Genomic DNA, 16,070 nt, shown 5'->3' on the forward strand with positions numbered 1-16,070 from the left:
AACCTTGATCTGGGACCTCATAAATGGTCACCTAAAGTCCCTTTAAGAGTGAGGGCACTTCCTGATCACGAGTCTGACTGTGTCACCTACCCTCTGGCCCAAGATTCCAGGGGTTGGAGTTCCAGAGCAGTCAACATAAAGTCTTGGGAGGTGGCCTGAGGGTTGTGGAGGCCCTTGGGAGACCTAGGCAGTGGGGGAGGGAGACTGGGACTAAGGATGTTCTAAAGAAGCTGAGTTGAGCCAGCATCCAGCAAGTCAGTGCCAGGATGAGAGATTTTTTGAGTTTCTGCTCAGTGCCCTGCTGCTGGTACAGGGGGTTTTGTATGAGGCTTTAACAGCAGTCACTGAGACGTGCAACCCTGCTCCAAACATGAGAAAGGGGAGGTTCAAAGAGACTCCAAGAAGTGTCCCAGGGTCACACAGCCACAAATGACAGATATAAGCTGGGATTCCCAGGGTGGGGGCAGGGCAGGAGCCCAGTGGTTGGATCTCTTCACAGGCACGCTGGTGGAATGGAAAGAGAAGTTCTTAAGTTCCCAAGGGGCCAGGAAGCAGCAGCTTCCTTCTGTCTCCAAGTCTGGCAGTCACTGGGCCTTCGGGCCAGTGTGAGTACAAGGTCACACCCTCCCTACAGTTTGGTCCCCAATAGTTCCTGCTTCTATTGGCTGTTCCTTCATTGCTATGCCCTGCTGCCCATAGTTGATTGGTTGGGGACAGATTTATTTCTGCTGTCACAGCCAATAGAAATATGCTTCTGTCCGAGTTACCATGTAGTTACAGTGACCAAGCTGGGATTGGCTGCTTCAGGGATTTATGGTTCCTGGTGGAGATATCCAGTCCAGGGACCAGACTTACAGTCTGTGCTTCTATCATTAAATGAAGGCTCAAAGTCAAGGCAGGGACCCTCACGGTTGATGGGTGGGTTGTGAATTACCCTCTCCTAGTGGCTATATCAAATTGGGGAGACTAGGGTATGGCATCTCCACTTGTCAGGCTGGATTCAGGTGAGGAGGGCGTCCTGGATCAAGGGGACTGCTCAGTCTGGTGTCAAGGAAGCTCTCAGTCTCACACACATATCCAGAACATTCAGTTTCTTACATGCTATGACCCAAAGTGCTCTCAGACGTGGCCACCCTAATTCACAGTGACATCCCATCCATCCATGGGGCTCTGTTGAGATGCCAGCTCTTGAGCCCTCCTTCATGGCTGCCTCCCTGACCATGTCCTCACTAAACCACTCTCCAAAACCCTGGTGCTATTGACCAATTGGTCTTAATTAGGATTATCCTGGATGTCTGGAGTCTTCTGGGCCTCTGTTGGTAATGAGCACCAGGCTCCTGGAGTCTCTGACCTTAAGCTGAGAGACAGCAAGCAAGAGTATTTTGGCCTTGTAGCCAGAGTTGACACAGCCAAGGGAAGAGAATTAGATCCATCGTAGCTCCAGCAGCATGGGGTGGGGCATGTGCAGGGACATTCTGCTCTGCCGGTCCTTTATTTCCCTGTACTCTCCAAGGGCCATGTCCTCCGCGGATCCAGGAATCCTGTGAGACAGCACAAACTTATTTCTAGAGACTAGAATCCTAAGCAGAAACCTGAGGATGAGGCCAAGAGACAAAGGGACCCTCTCAGCCTTACTGGTCACAGGCAAGGGTGTCAGGGATCCCAGGGTACCTGGGGGTGGAGGAGGAATTGTATGTAGGACACTTTCTGCCCATTGCATCTCCAGAGACCTTTGGTAGGATAATCCTGCAGTGGTCCTGGCACAATGTCTTAGTTACTTTCTTATTATACAAATAAAACCCCACGACTCAGGCAACTCACAGAGGGAAGGACTTACTTGGATGGCAGTCCCAGAGGGTAAGAGTCCATCGCCATCACCGAGGAGGGAGAGTGGGGCAGCAGGCACCAGGTGCTGTGGCAGGAAGAGCTGAGGGCTCTTATCTGGAAGCACAGACAGGAAACAGAACAGCTTGAAATGGTGCAAGTCTTTCTTCTGTGGCATATTCTCTCCAGCAGCTACCCACCTTCTAGCCATTCCAGGGAGTGCCACCCACTGGGGACCAATCGCTCCAGTGCTCTGGCTGGAGGACACTGCATTCAGATCGCCACACATGGTAACCCTTGCTTTCTCAGGCAGAGCCTCTTCCATGTAGATCCTGGGTCCATGTGCAAAGGGAATAGAGGGTCAGGGATTGGATGCTGCAGACAGGTACAGAGGTCCTAAGGTCACAGCCCAATGTGAAGGCTCGCTGTCCTCTCCCAGGAACTGTCTTATCTTCAGGATGAGAGCCAAAGGAAATGGAGGCACACAGGCTGTGCTGAGGGAACTGAGTATGGCCTGGTGGCAGTAATCACAGTGGAGGCCTCCAGCAGTGTCTCCTCATCCCAGGAGATGCCCTGTGGAGGGCATCTCCTCTGTACTCAGGTTTAGGAAGGGGCCTTGGACGAGAGTCACGGTACAGCCCTAGGCAGTAGGCTCTGAGGCCTTGTTTACAATAGTTGGTGTTGGAGGCAGGGAAGGGGTATAGGGAAGAGAGAATAACTTCCACAAGGGCATGAGGTGATCATGGCCTTGACCTTATAGAGAGGTTCAAGACTGAGACAGGTAGGGATTTGGGAGATGGGGTGTAGGCCAAAGGCCCTGGACTATGAGCGTGGTTTCTGCCCTGCAGGCAAGGTGGTCACAAATGAACTCCTCTATTGTGCCCTGCTGCAATGACAGCCTGGACCGCCAGCATAAAGGGACCTGGAGATGTGGGGTTAGCTTAAACATTTGTTAGATGCATAGAGCAGTTACCCCTAGGACTACTTACCCCGTTTCTCCTCCGGTCTACCTGCCCAGCTCCTGCAACCAGATGCAAGTGCAAGCTTCAGCAAGCTTCAACCTGGTAGGCAACACGTGTATGTGAGCTTTCACACCAGTATCTCTAGTGGTCTGGCTTCCAATAATGTCCCAGGCTAAGAGCTGGCCTGTGTTTGGGAAAGATGATTCTAATTAGACCAATAGTAACTGAGTCACTCGGCTCCTTTGCTGCTGAGGCTGTGGTGTCTACTGTGAGATCTTGGGTGTAGCCCCAGTAGTAGTATCATGCTGAGGAGCCTGGAGGGATACTTGCGGCTTCTGTGATTCCATTCCATTCTAGAATGGAGCACAGAGAACGACACAAGGCCTGATGGAAGGACCAGGAGGCACAGCCTGCCTACACAGGCTTCTAAGAAGGGTAAGGATTAGGATGTGCAGCCAGTCAGTCTAGGACCTGATTCTTCATGGCTCTTACCAGTAGCCTTGGCATGGTAAGGCTCATGGAAATGCAGATAGAGAACCTCTGTGGGTTTGCAATATTACCAGCGTGGCTGGCTACCCAGCAAGGTCACTTGGAGAAGCTGAGGCATCCATCCTTTGTTTAGTCCTACTGCCCAAGACACTCTGTGGGGATGCTGAGGGCCTGAGTAGTTTGAGTACTGATAGGGAAATCATGGAGGCCTTGTCTGGCCTGGATGAAGTTCCTGGGGCCGCACCCTGGATGTGAAGGGAGGCCTGCTCTGCTCTAGAGCCTAGCACAGTTGTGTGTAGCAAGCAGAAGGCTGAGGAGACACTATAGCTCCTGGGTTTTCAGGGTTCTGCTCCTAAACCCATACAATTCTTATTTTCTGTTGCTGGTACCTTAAAGGACACAGTTTCCAAGAGATGACACTGTTGCTAGTACCTTAAAGGACACAGTTTCCAAGAGATGACATTGTTGCTGGTTCCTTAAAGGACACAGTTGCCAAGAGATCACATTGTTGCTGGTACCTTAAAGGACACAGTTGCCAAGACTAGGATCCCCACATCTTTCCCTTTTTGCTGGACAACAGGCAGCTCATGGGCTATTACCCAGGGCTGGAATCAACTGCTCCTTGGCGTGGCACCTGGCTTCTCTGTGCCACATGAGGGAAGAAGCTGAGGTGGTGCAGACAGCATGCATCCTTGACTCTCCACCACAGCCCCTACTACTGCTTTCCTAGCTTGGCTGTTCTCAGCCTTCCGGCCCCAGTAAACACAAAACATGAGGTGTCTTCATTGTATACTTAAAACATTAGGGACCAAGGGAACCTAGTGTCTACAGATGAGACCCCTGAGCCAGGCTGTCTCTCCAAGAGAAGGGCAGAACTTTCATAGCCCCTTCAAGCAGAGGATCCACAACAACGTGGCGGCTTTGTGCTGCCCACTGACTCTACTCCTAACAGAGGTCAGGACCAGGCTCTTACATGGTCTGGTGCTTCACAGCACCAAAGCCACAAGGGGACCTTCCACTCATCTGCACTCTACCCAGGTCAGCTGCTGTGAGGGGGCAGGGTTGTCTAGGAGACCTGGGTTTCATTAACCCCAAGTTTTCCCCAGGCTTGGAAAACACTGCAAACTTAACCCACGCCTGTGGTGTGATCGTATCAGGCACCCATAGGCCCAAACTGCTTCCTTCCTCTGTCTTGAAGATTCACAGCTGTGTAGATATAAAGTCATCTAGGGTGTTCATCTAGGCCAGCCACATCTGGATGGATTCTGCTTCTCTGTCCCACCCGGAAGACAGAGGTAAGAACATGGGGTCCTTGCCTAGGGCATGATGCACTCCACTGTTTTGTGCGGCTCAAACCTTGTTGGAAGCCAGAGCTGGGCAGGGGGGAGGGCTGTCCACCCAGAACCAAATGCATTGCAAATGCAAACTGCAGGAGAGATCTGCTGTGGGTCTGCAGGGCCAACCTCAGCCCTAGATGTCACTGCCTGTCACCTCAGAGGAGGAACATTCAGACCAGGATGGGCAGGTCACTGCCCACAGCCAGCCCCATATCCGCCATGGGTACCTTGATTTACTGTCCCTGCTTCCTGACTGGCCTTCCCGCACACCCGGCCCCTCCTGCCCCCACGCTGCCCCGTGCGGCTGAGCTTGGGAAAATCTATTACCGCCAAGCCATTAATCTGGGGCTGCCGCCTCAGGCGCTTTCTGGCCCCTCTATTTAATGGGCTCTGCTTCCTGGGCTTCGGAGCCGTGCTGCTTGCCTCTCTTGATCAGCTTTGTTTAATTATCAAAATATTTGATGCAGAAAATTGACATTAGTTCTGAAGGTTCTGCCCTCCTCCCCCCACCCGGCTCCTGGTGACATTGAGCAGTTCAGCCAAGGCACCAATGGCCTTAAAACAGCGAATGGGCGTTAGCCTGTGCTGGGCTGGGTGAACACATGATGGTGTAGTGAAGATTTCCCCCCTGGTTTTCAAGTGTGCATGACCTAGTTGCTTCTGGGAGCGACTGGAGTTGAGTATAGCTTTGCTGAGCCGTCCTGGGGACTCACACACCCTTTGCTCTGTCTGAGTTAAGTAAGCACCTACTCTGCACACCTGGCCTCTGGCCTGGCTCAACTTGGGACCTGCTGAGGAATAGCTCAGAGGTCTGAGGGTACACTGCCCTTTGGGTATCCTGCATACCTTGGCCCCTCCTGCAGAACATTTGAGGGACCTGATACATTGAGGAGGACTGGACAGCAGAGCCTCCTGCATGAGGCAGGAGGGATCTCCCAGGACAACTGTGTATTCAGAACCTGTGATAAGTAGAGCTGGAGCCCGGGCCTGGTGGGACTGTGAGTCCATAGGTCTGGGCTGGGTTACACTGGTGTGTCAATCCCTGACAGCTTCTGTTCTGGCTAGTCCTGGATAATGCCAGAGTCAGCACCCATCACATTCTCATTAATGTTTCAGGCTATGATGGGTGGGCTCTGTCGGGAGTGTGATATTGGTCTTAAGGACTCTCTCTCTCTCTCTCTCTCTCTCTCTCTCGCTCTCTTTTTCTCTCTCTGTGTGTGTAGGAGGACATGGGTGCACACGTGAGCTCCTATTGCACAGGCATGTCTATGGCATGTTTGTTTGTGATCTCATGCATAAATGTACATGTATGACTTGCATACGTCCCCTGTGTGTGCCTGCCTCCTCTGTGAACACATTCCTAGGCCTTCTGGCGCTGTTTGAACTTTTAGTCCTGTAATTTGAGTCCCTGCCCTGTGTTCTGAGTGAGCTAGTTTTTGCTTCCAGAGGTCAGTGGCCACTGGAATTGGCTTCTTGGTCCAAGTGTCCAAGCTTAGAGCCCAGGACTCATGCTGTAGCATCTGGAGTCACGGGCTTCTGAACAGGGACAGCACCAATCATGCCCTGGAGGAATATTGCTACCGTCACTGCATCGGCAGACCCAGAATTCATTTATTGGCTGGTAGTCCCCTAGTCTTGGGTACACAGGTCGGCATTTGTCCTAGAATCAGCGTATTTTCAGATGTCAGATAATTTTCAAAACAGAAACTAGTTTCAAGGTTGAGAAGGTACCATTATGAAAAACAAATAGTGGTCCGGTCGAGACTCCTGGCTTTTCACTTCCAATAGATGTCCCTGGGGGAGGGAGAGGACAAAGGGAAGGTGTCACAGGCCTGGGGGACAGAGTTCAGAAACAGTTGTGTTTTCAGGAAATGAAGAGGAGGAACAGGCAGGGATGTGGCATCGGGCACAGGGCTCCCTGAACCACTCAGAGAAGCCAAGAGGTGTTGGGGACTCAGTGTTGAGCCGCTTTGCCTGGCTCTGTCCCATTCCACTCATCATGTCTATGGCTGGCCAGGCTTGGGAGAGACAGTACTACCCTGCCCTGTCCACTCTATCTGGGGTGCAAGATGCCACCTCTGCTCCCTGGTGTTAAGGGGCTGTATTAGTCAGGGTTCTCTAGAGTCACAGAAGTTACAGAATGTCTCTTTATATTAAGGGAATTTACTATAATGATTTATAGTCCGACTAACCCAACAATGGGTAGCTGTGAATGGAAGTCCAAGAGTCTAGTAGTTTCTCAGTCCCACGAGACTAATTGTTTCACCTGGTCTTCTGTATAAGCTGGAATCCTGAAGAAGTAGGTCCTAACAGATGTGCTGGCAAGGAAGTACAAACAGGCAAAGAGTGAATGAATCTTCCTTCTTCCAATGTCCTTATGTAGGCCTCCAGCAGGTGTGACTCAGATTAAAGGTGTGCATCACCACACCTGGATTCGGAATTTGCTTTGTCCCAGGCTGGCCTTGAACTCAGAGATCTGCTTGCCTCATTCTTCTGGGATTAAAGGTGTGTACCACCTTGCCTGGGCCTAAGCTTTTCATGGCCACTATGCCTCAGATCTCCATGACAAGATCCAGGTCAGAAATTTGTGTCTTCCAGCCTCAAGATCTGGATCACAGGTGTGCCCTCCATTTCTGGATTCTAGTTCATTCCAGATGCAGTCAAGCTGACAATCAGGAAGAGCCATCATAGGCTCTGTACATCTTTCCCTGTCTGTTCCTTTCTTCTTTGGCACAGAAGTCAGCACTCTGGGACTGCAGAGATGGCTTGGTGATTAAAAGCCCATTCTGCTCTTGCAAGGGGACAGGAATCAGGCCACTCACAACTCAGTGTAACTCCAGGTGATTCTGATTCCCTCTTCTGGCCTTTGCCTATACTTGCCCTCATGTGGACATATCCCTCCCCACACCCTTACCCAGTACATGTAATTAATTTTTTTTAAAGAAGTAGGGACTGGAAAGATAGCTCAGGGTTTACTGATTATTGCTCTTGCAGAGGACAGGGGTTCATTTCCCAGGAACCATCTGTAACTCCAGCTTCTGGGATTCTGACACTCTCTTCTGGCTACAAAGGCTCCTGCATTTATGTGTATTGCATAGACATACTAGCAGGCAAATTCCTCCTATAAAATAAAAATAAGTAAATATATTTTTTAAAAAAGGGAGTCAACACTCTGTGTGTTCATATCACCTGACATTGTCTCATCCAAATGAGACTGGGGTAAGGCTTTGGTTCAGGGATCAGAGAAGGTAGGTGTGTGATCCTATCTCTCTCTCTCTCTCTCTCTCTCTCTCTCTCTCTCTCTCTGTGTGTGTGTGTGTGTGGTGTGGCTGACCACGTGGCTGACCATGAGACTGACCACATGGCTGTGGTTTGAGCAGCTTCTGGAAGACACCGAAGTCTATAGAAACTTGCAGGGTGAGACAGGGTCCTGGAAGCCTTGGTACCAGCCCAGACACTTGCTGGCTGGTTCTTTGAGGCTGTGGCATGGATACAAATGAGGCAGTAGATACTTTTTTCTCCCTAGTACTTCAGTCTAGGCCACAGCTCCAAGGGAGAGAGCCATCTCTTTCAGCTTCTGGCATTTCTAGACATCCCAAGGCTCCTGGCTACATGGCTCCAGGCTGGCTTCACTCTCTCATAGGACTCTACACCCTACCTTTACACAGGGCACCAACCATCAGATTAGGGTCACCCCAAATCCAGGAGAGGTTTTATCTTGGAGGCCCTTAGCTAAGAGCTGGGTAGTATAGAAGGCACCAGCCATTTGGCAGGCTAAAACTCCCTACACAAGACCTATACTGTAAGTTCAAGAGCAAACCCAGTTTCAGCAGCATAGGGATGCATTGTCTCAAAAACAAGAAAGAAAGAAAGAAAGAAACAAACAAAGAAAGGAACAAAGAAACTAAAGAAAAGAAAGGAAAGGAAGTAAAAGGGAGAGAGGGAAAAAATGAAAAATGAGATTAGGAGACAGTTAACTAATTATATATGTGAGTCCTTTTTCTAGTCATTCTCAGAAACTTGGGTGGACAGGTGTTTGGTGAAGGTCTATTTTATTCTTCACCACTCCAGCATTTTCTCTGTGAGATATCAGCAGGTGTGTTAAGTCATCCAGGAAGAGCCCACTAGAACTTAAGGAACTAGGGAGGTGTTCTCCAGTTCTAAGCCTGGACCATTCATGGGTGTGAGCTATGCACTTAGCCTGGACATCCATGGGTGTGAGCTATGGACTTATGCTGGACTGTCCATGAGTGTGAGCTATGCACTTAGCCTGGACTGTCCATGGGTGTGAGCTATGCACTTAGCCTGGACATCCATGGGTGTGAATTATGTATTTATCCTGGACCGTCCATGAGTGTGAGCTATGCACTTATCCTGGACCGTCCATGGGTGTGAGCTATGTACTTATCCTGGACTGTCCATGGATGTGAGCTATGCACTTATCCTGGACTGTCCATGGGTGTGAACTATGCACTTACCCTGGACCGTCCATGGGTGTGAGCTATGCACTTATCCTGGACTGTCCATGGGTGTGAGCTATGCACTTAGCCTGGACCGTCCATGGGTGTGAGCTATGCACTTAGCCTGGACCATCCATGGGTGTGAGCTATGCACTTATCCTGGACCGTCCATGGATGTGAGCTATGCACTTAGCCTGGACCGTCCATGGGTGTGAGCTATGCACTTAGCCTGGACCGTCCATGGATGTGAGCTATGCACTTAGCCTGGACTGTCCATGGGTGTGAGCTATGCACTTAGCCTGGACAGGACATGGGTTAGGTAACTAATGCACCTGATACTGCAACCTAGCAGGAGTCAAATGAAAAACTAATAAGTGACTGTGGAAACGACCTGCCACCCCCACCAATGCCCCGAGGTCTTTGATCTCATTACTCCAGTACCTGCTTGGAGGCCGTGGGCAGGTCAACTTCCTGAGTATTCACAGATTTATTTTTGCAGCCTATCATCAAACCTAAAACCTTGCTCTCTCCAGGAAAACACCATAACTACTGAGTCTCCATGTACTTTAATTTCAACACAGAGAATCACTAAGTTGAACTGGCTTTGTACCCAGGCTGGCCTTGACCTTTGGATTTTCCTGCCTCATCTCCCTAGTGACTGGGATTGCAGGTGTGTGTGTGTGTGTCACCACATCTGGGAGGCCCTTTGCATTTTCATGGCCAAGCCGAGGGCTGTTTCTGTGGCCAATGTCATCCCTGTAGGTGAAGATAGTGTTGGCTCATTCAACTCTCAGGAGCCTGTTTCCCACTGGCTTCGTACCTGTGTTCCTTGCTGTTAGAACCTCCATCCATTACTCCCACCATTTCTGGGAATAAAGGCTGGGGCCTTCTGTGTCAGGAATGGGAGAATGCCACTCTTGGCAGGATGGGCTTTCCTGGTCGGAAAGATTAATGGGCAGAGGGACAAACCCCTGACTTCAGTATCTCTGAGGGGTGGACTAGTGTATCTGGGCCTGCTGCTAACCTGCTGGGCACGCCTCCTTCCCATGCACATGGCGGCGAGCCCCAGGCAGGCAATTGTTTTCATAACTATATTTATTGTGGTCAAAGGCTGTGGCGGACCATGGCTTCCTGACACCTAGATCCTGATTAACATGATGATTGCCGCTCTGGGAACTCATTTCCTGTGTTGTTACCTGAAGAGCTGGTTGGTTCTCTATTCCCCTGTCCACAAAAAAGGTTGGCTCTTCCCCTGGCCTTAGGACCGGCCACAGCAGCTTAAGAACTTAGCCCCGCTCTCGCAGCCTCTTCTCCAAAGACCCCTAACTGAGTGATACCTGGCGTCCATTGGTCAACTAGACTGCAGAATCAGAGACCTCGCTGCTCCTCGCTCCTCGCTCCTCGCGCCACCCTGCTACACATGGCTGCTTCCCACTGTCTTTATTGCATATTATCAGGGACTTCCCTGGCTTCTCATGTTGCCAAAACCTTCATATATGGCCTGGGGAGCTTCCTATGTATGCAGAAAGAGGTGGTCATTAACCCTAGCCTCCGCCATACTCCTATCCAGGAGCCCCTCATCCTGCATCTCAACCACCCCAATCCACATACATACTGGGTATCCACTTGGCTAGAGGAGGGGGTCTGGCTAGCCTTTCCGACCTCTTAGCTTACAGGAGGGAGGGAGTATTGGTCAGTACCTTTATTCTGTCCTTAGGGCTGACTGCTGTGACCCTGGAAGTCAGTGGCAGTTCTAGGGAGGGGATTGTCCACCTGTGAAATACCAATCTGCATTATGGATGGTGTGCCCACCCCCATGGTGTGACCCTTTCCCCCCCACACCCTTGGGTGACCAACTCCACCCCCGGTGTGACCAACCCTGGTGTGACTGCCCCTCAAGGGTTCAGGAAGGTGCAGTCAGACCTGGCCAGCCCCTGCCGCCACTGGTGAACAAAGTAGCCCGAACCAGCCCAGCACTGGAGAGCAGGTGGGTGGGCACCTCAGAGGACGGTCCTCTGAGAAATGGCTGATGGACAGGAGCAAGCCCTGTTCTGCTACCTTCAGTGTCTGCTTTGGCCTCCAGCCCCACTTCTGGGGCTTTTCTGATGGGCACTATCTACAAAGGGCTGTAGCCCCTCTAATGAGGGGCTCCTGTGAGAAGCCTCATGACTTTCCCATTAAATACATAGGGGTTCTCCTCTTGATTCAGCCACACCTGTTGTGGGAGCCCCAGGGCTGTCACGTTTGTGCCCCACATGCAAAGTGTCTTACAAATTGTAAGAAGGAGAGGCGTTTGTCTCTAGAGGGCCAGCTGCCAAATCCTCCTCTCCCTTGTCATCCCCCTGGCTCAGGTGAACATGATATGATTGTTTCCTAGGCCATACACCTCGCTCCCTGCACTTGTCCCAGACCCTGTCCCATGCTTACCTCTACTTCTCGCTTGGTCTTATGAGCCCCCAAGCCCTGCACACCAGGGTGAATCTAGCTCTGCCCTGAATCTGCCTCTTCCCCTGGTCTCCTAGTGGACTCTCTGATAGCCTCTGTCTCCCTCTCCCCACTCCTCTCCCATCCTCCTTTCCCTCCCTCTCTCTGTCTCCCTTTTGCCCAGGGATCATCTGAGAACGACAACGCACAGGGAGAGAACCCCCACCCCCTCCCAAGGTTTTCTAGTGGTTATTAGGTCTTAAGTTCAGGACTCAGGACACTCAGGTATGGAATGACATGTCTTGTCAGAGCCAGACCTGGCCCTGGGCTTGTGAGGATAGGATGTCTGCTGGGTGTTGAGACTGGGGCCAGTTTCTTGAGAATGGCCTGCTAAGGCTGTACTTCAACCAACTGGCCTAGGCTGGTCCGCCCCACTCTCCCCCCCCCCCCCGTCTGTTTTGATTTCCACTTAACGGTTTATGATGTGGAACCATACTATATGCTAATAGAGCTATGCATATTCAATGAGCATGCGGCAAGAGGCAGGTTGCAGTTCAGCCTCTGGCTGGCCGGTAATGAGCCCTGCAGGGGTCCCAGCCAGGGCTCCATCCATCAATATTCAGCTTGCACCGGAGTCTTGGACCAGACTTCAGATGTACCCCTAGGAGGAGACACCTTTACTGGCCCCATGTGTGCACCTGTTCCGTAAGAGGACTTGGCTCTGAATTTGAGACTGGGTCAGGTTCCTCCAGCTCACTTACTGGGTGACTATCATAGCAGCCTTCTCTGTTTGACTCCCACATCCTGAGCCATACAGCAGGGCACCTGCCCATAGGCCTGGTGTGAGGGAGGAGTAAGGCACCCAGTGGGCTGTTATTGGGTCCCACAAGCTCTAGCAGGCCTGGAGTAGGGCTGGGTAAGGCTGGCCCTGTACCTGACTATAGGCGTTTCATGTGGCCTTCCTAGCTGGAGTAGGTGTGGGCTTGTCTTATGCATCTGGGATTGTCTGTGGACTCATGTCTCCTTGGCCATTTTAGTTCAGCCCTTTGCTGGGAGGCACAGCCAGAGCCTGCTGCTGCCACATTGAGGATTGGCATGTGACCCAGGTTAGGTGCAGGTCTGAGGGAAGTTCTCCACCCATCCTGACAGTCCTGAACACTGTGGGCTCATCCATTGGAGAGCGACTCCCCTCAACATCTGCATGACTGTGCCAAGAGCACAGGTGTTCAGATGTCATGGAACCTGCTGATCTGGGAGTGAGGGTCACAGGATCCTCTCTGCCTGAACACAACAGGACAGACCACAGCACTCTAAGCTTCTTCTTTGGTGTGAACACAAACCCTGTTGCTTTTGTTCCTGCCAAAACTTTCCATCGCAAGAGGGGCTTTGGATCAGCCCTGACCCATGCTGTAACTAGGCAGCTGGCTGGTGGGAATCACTGTGTGCTGCCATAGAGTTAATGCATAAAGTGCTGGCTTATCCAGGTGTCAATGTATCAGTGTGGTCAGCGGCCTTCATGTTACTGGTTAGGGTAGCCTGGGGCAGGGTCTGAAGGTGACCAGGCTGGTCCTGAATAGCACCAGAGTTCTTTCTGGTAGACTGTTTACTGAGGGAGGCCACTGTTGACCCCCTAGGATGCCAAGAGGGCTGGAGGTCAGGGAGAGGACCCTGGGGTGGGAGGTTGCAGGTTCTAGAAGCCGCTGATTGCCTCCTAGACCAGGAACAAATGCCTCCTCTCAGTTTCCTCCCCGGTAAAGTGGGAGACTTGGCCAAACACCACTGATCTTACTTGGTGAACTGGGCTCTTCTTTGACCACCCCCAACTCTAGGGCTCTGTAATGTGGTCTCTCTGCATGGCAGATTATAGTTTCTGTGGTAGGGTCTAAAGGAAAACCTAAGTTGGGTATTCTCCTGGAAGTCTTCCCCTGGGTAGTGCTCCTTCTCTCTCTGATCTCAGAGAGAGGCAGAGTCCTCCAGCCTTTTCCATGGAGGGAAGAACTAGGGCTTCAGAGCGCAGGCTCTGCCGAGTGAGGTGCCGAGTTTAGCTCCACAGGGTGGGACAACTCTGAGGTGGAGAAAGCAGAGTGGCAGGGAAATGGGGAGCCCCCTGGAGTGCTCTGGACAGCTATCAGAAGGGCTAGCTCCACCGGGGACAGACCAATCAACTGTTTGCACCCCCTCCTTCCTGGAGGCTCATGTTGCTCCTGGTGGCTTTAGAGTCCGGTTTGGCGCATGTTTCAGTTCGTGAATTTTTCAAGTGAGATGGTGAGACACGTTCAAGGGAACACTAAATTTGAAATTCCCACCAGAGTGGTGTCCTGTTTCTGACCTGGTGGCCCTAGTTCCAGCCAGTGACCCTACCTTGCCTCCCTGTGTCTACCTAGAACCAGAGCAGGGCCTAGAAGATAGCCTTTGACAGCAGTTGTTGTCCAATGTCCCCTTTCCTGGGGTAGAAGTTGTGTGTTGCCCTGCTTCGGGTGGTAAGCCTTCCTCGCTTCTGGAAGGGACCCAGAGGAGACATGGAGATATATGAGATTGTCCCTCCAAAGGGCGGGCAGTGACTGGAGTTGTGGAGGGGATGCAAGTCCAAAAACCAGAAGTCAATGACTGGCTGGGGTCAATGTCCTCGCCTCCTGCCACAGGCCAGGGGCTTTTTGCTAGGGGTTAGGACAGCTCACCAAACACCTCAGATTGTGGGGAAGCCGGGGCTGAGCCTGTGGCTGCTGGGATGACAGGGTGGAGGAGCTGGTTTCATGGACCTGGGGGCTAGTCCTGGTCCCTTCCTGATCACCATCTGTCCTGACTGAGAATATATGTGCAGAGTAAAGGCTTCCTCTCTTCCATGCCAGGTCAGTGGGGCCTCACTGCACACACCTCAAAACGCTGTGTCCGCGGGCACGGGGACCAGAGTGTAGCTGCACGTCTCAAGCTACTACTGCATTTGATCCGTGGAGCCCACAGGACGTCTCTAGGAGAAAAATGTGGAAGCAATTACCCCGAAAGCCGTCGTTTGAGTAATTCCCAAAGAGACACCAGGGCCGGTGCTTGCGAAGCCTGGTGCGCGGCGCCCTAATGAAGCAATTAAGGCATAGATCCTCTGACTTTGATCTCGATGGGGTAATTTTTACAAAAACATCACGGAGTGATAGATACCCATAACTCAGAGTCCTTAATTGTACTTAATTTGTTTGGAATACGAATGTGCATTTAATTAAACCCCAGCTCGGCCCGCATGCTTCAAGCAGGGCTGTCAAGGAAAATTAAGACCCAGTTTGCTTTCAAAGTTACTGGTTTTTATCAGGCAAGGACAGCAGTCTTCGAACAGAAGGTTCGAGATAATTAGGCTGAGAGCTACAACCCCAGAAAGTAGAGAGGGGCACCATGGTGGGGGAAGGGCAGGTGAGACCAGGCCACGGTTGTAGGCAGCAGGGCCCCTTCTTACCCAGACCCCAGCTCAGAATGGGGGCTTAGAAAAGTAGATCTGTGTGGCAGCTGGCGTAGGGATCATGGCCCCGAGTGTCCCTCTTTGGGAATGTTTTTTAAGTCACACTGGCCATGGGGACACACAGAAGACTTGGCCTGTAACTCTGAAAGAAATGGGATGATGCAGAACCCTCTTTGGAGTCCAGTAAAGGGAAACTGAGTCACCAAAGGAGCACCTGGTCCTGTCCATGTGGCTCAGGAAGCTCCAGCACCTTCCAGCACAGTGTGATGGCACATGTCTCCTCTCCTCCCCACAGCATCCTTGTCATCTGGCCTGTCAGCTCACGTCCCTGCTTGGAGGCTATCCTGCTCATTCTGGCCCTTGATGTCAGGACCCTGCAGGAGATACTGTAGGAGGTAGGGTGATTCCGAGAATGGGACATGCCAGCCTTAGATTAAGGAGCTTTCTAAGATGGAGGAGGGTCAGAGGAGCAGGATGCAGCCCATTTTATTATTCAGTCAGTCCCAGGATCCTAGGAATTGCCAGACCCTGTTGGTTGAGGCAGTAGAGTGGTCTTAAGTGGCACAGCCACCAAGGACTCGGAAAGAGTGTGTTTCTGTCTTTCTGCAGAAAGTTAGAGCATAAGCACACGGCTACACATATGCCAAGCACCAGACACAAAATACATAGCGAACATGCAGCGCTGGCTGATACATGCATGTAGACACACAGGCATGCCCCACCGTGTACATAGATGTACATATGCTCATGCACCACATGCTAGGGAATGCATGCAGGCACATACAAGATGCAAGGTGCACATGTAACACATGTTAGCAAACTCACAACAGCATACCCCATCATGTACACAGACATACATACATGATACATCTATACGCTATCTACATAGTATATATGTATATGCATACAAAGACATACCTGACACATCTGCACACAAATGACACAATACTGATACTGACACATACATAGACACATGCACATTGCTACAGGTGCACACACACATGCACACTTATACACACATACACACTTACACATGCACACACATGCACCCATATGCACAAACATGCACACATACACACATACACACACATATAGACACATGAATACACACAAACATGCAAACACATAC

Source organism: Arvicanthis niloticus, chromosome 5 (assembly GCF_011762505.2).
Source record: "Arvicanthis niloticus isolate mArvNil1 chromosome 5, mArvNil1.pat.X, whole genome shotgun sequence".
Lineage (NCBI taxonomy): Eukaryota > Metazoa > Chordata > Mammalia > Rodentia > Muridae > Arvicanthis > Arvicanthis niloticus.